Below are 2929 nucleotides of genomic sequence, written 5' to 3'. Positions count from 1 at the left end.
TTCAGCAGATATGTTCTATGAAGGCACTCAATACCTTTGACGTACTGATGGAATTTGATTGATAGCTTGGCGTCTATTCAGATTAAGACACATTCAAATTACAATTTGTAATACAAAAATACATAATGTTAATTGCTAACATTATGCAGTACTTGAAAACATATCTCACGAACTGATCGAAACATGCTTATTTCTAAAATACTGTCAGTATATATTCAAATGCTTTAACATATTTAAAGCTTTTTGGACTAAGGACTTGTAGAAACTATCGTAAAATTTGTAACACGGCTTAAGAAAGTTAAATGTAGTGTGTTATAAGACCTAGGATGACCATTGAACGTGCTGGAGCTAGTGCGCTCTGCCAAGGAAACTTCAAGCAGACAATCTATTTCTATCATGGCAGGCCTACAATGTTCGTTTCTGGTATATATATATTTAATTCCACGGCTTAAGAAAGTTAAGTGTAGTGTGTTATAAGACCTAGGATGACCATTGAACGTGCTGGAGCTAGTGCGCACTGCCAAGGAAACTTCAAGCAGACAATCTATTTCTATCATGGCAGGCCTACAATGTTCGTTTCTGGTATATATTTAATTCCACCTACACCGATATGTCCCCCAGTAATTCACAACACAGTTTGATCAGATGGTGTATCTGGTTACCAACGTAACATCTTAATTGGTATTGGAATTGAAGAAAGTGCTCGTATAAGTTGCCCTTTCTACTTTTGTGCAACTAAAAGAAATCCTTCATTTTTTTTCTTCTTCTTCTTTTTCTTCTTCTTCTTCTTCTTCTTCTTCTTCTTCTTCTTCTTCTTCTTCTTCTTCTTCTTCTTCTTCTTCTTCTTCTTCTTCTTCTTCGTCGTCGTCGTCGTCGTCGTTGTCGTATTCTCGAAGTTCAAGTCAATTCAAATTGACGAATGTGTTGGGTTTTTTTCGAATGGCTATGCAGAATGAACATTTAATAAAGGTGGGTTTTCATTACACTTATCAGACCAAAAACTCCGATATATAGACTTTTTCACTTGCCTGCTATATAATTTTCCTTTGTAATGATCTTAGCATGTTTCAGTTTAGTATGTACGTGTAACGCTGCACGATGGGCACGTGCAATGACTTTTTGGCACCTAGGGTCTGTTTCAATAAAGATCGTAAGACTTAACTCAGATTTTATTTTTTTTAGGAGTAACTCCGATTTGGGAGTAAACTGCATTTTAATAATAAAAAAACATATATCGTAAAAGTATCCCCGAGCATTCATACGCACTTTCTTCCGTTGAATACTCGCTAAATCAATATAGGGTAACTTACATGCAGCATTATGTAGACAGTCATTTGAAGGGAATGAACTCCAGCTTTGGTATCTGACCTGTAAAAAATAGTAACATTTAACCTAAAAGTATATTCTTCTGATGATTTATCAAAGGGGTCAGTAGCCTAGGCCCTTCGAGATTTCCTAACATTGTTAAACTGCAGAAATTAATAATTATATTGTGCTAATAAAATCGTTCGTATGAGTTACCCTTAGAAAAAAAATACTGAAAGGCTAAATGCCACTCAAAAATTACAGGCCATATATCATACCAAGCCAGGAGTTCATTTCCTTCAAATGACTATGGTATAACAGTTACACTGGTCTATGTGGCATTGGCCTTCGTTCGATCTCAGGGCCCGCGTCTTGCTTGGGAGAATAACAATGCAAAGTGCAATAAAAATAAGTGTATTTTTGTGGTATGTTTGTAATAAAAGATACCATTTTTTGGTTTTTCAATCATGGCATAAACTATACATGTATAGAATTATCAACAATTGCACTCTCTATACATGTTTTTTTTTTTGGTAGATAATAATATAAAAGGCTCGCACTTCATTTATGTATTATTATTTATTTTAACCAGAATATAACCACATTTCAGTTTTCACTGCAACTCCATTTCTCCAACTGTGGGATGATTGTTTTTTACATTTTCAGTGTTTGTTAAATTAAATGGTAGTGTTGTTCAATTATTTAAGACGTTTTTTCATAATGATCTGTATGTAGACCATAAATGTTATGTAAAATAATTAGAGTAAACAAAAACTCATATATTGTCTGCCAGCTGTCTGTCTGCCTGTCTGTCTATAACTCTGATACCATTGGAAAAGCGAATAAGCTAAAAATAATTGTGCTCTGTACAATATTTAGTTTGGGTGTACAATGGTACCGATTTACACCGTAAACACACCTTAAAAATACGTAGGAACTATAAAAGGACATACACTGTATATAACTAATATTGCTTCTAATTCCTGGCCCTTTAATGAAGCTTCTTTGGGTACATCGTCGTATACCACGATCAACTACTGCACTATATCACTTATATATATGTATGTTAATTTACCTTCATTCGAGTTATGCTGAAAATATATAATTTCACACATATTCAGCCGCGTCTCTGATGTCTTGCACGCAAATTATTCTTGTTTATCATAAAGTGTAACGCAAGAAAATTACCGTGAAATATATCACAATGAAATATTAAAAAAATATATGTAAAAATATTCGAACAAACGTGGATTATTTGTTTATTTTGAGCATCATTGAGTAAAAGAAAATATTTTTATAAGTCTCAGACCAAGAGATCAACCTAGGGACCGAATCGCTCGATTCGAACAGCTCGACTGGCCAAAACTGCAGTCCAAATACCTGGTAACGGTGTTGGGTATGCGGAGGATACCCTCATTAATCATACTGCTGAAGTCATTGGATGGTCTATTAAAATATTGCCCATACACCGAAATTTAACAACATCAAACCTGAAACACTTCTGAAACACATATTGACAATTCTAGCTAAAGAACTTCAGCGAACACGCTATATATGACCTTTTGGGACGTGTTTAATGTGTAGTAAACACCATTTATTTTTTCTACATTAAAGTTATGGAACG

Source organism: Mya arenaria, chromosome 13 (genome assembly GCF_026914265.1).
Source record: "Mya arenaria isolate MELC-2E11 chromosome 13, ASM2691426v1".
NCBI lineage: Eukaryota > Metazoa > Mollusca > Bivalvia > Myida > Myidae > Mya > Mya arenaria.
Note: the sequence above shows the minus strand (reverse complement) of the source record.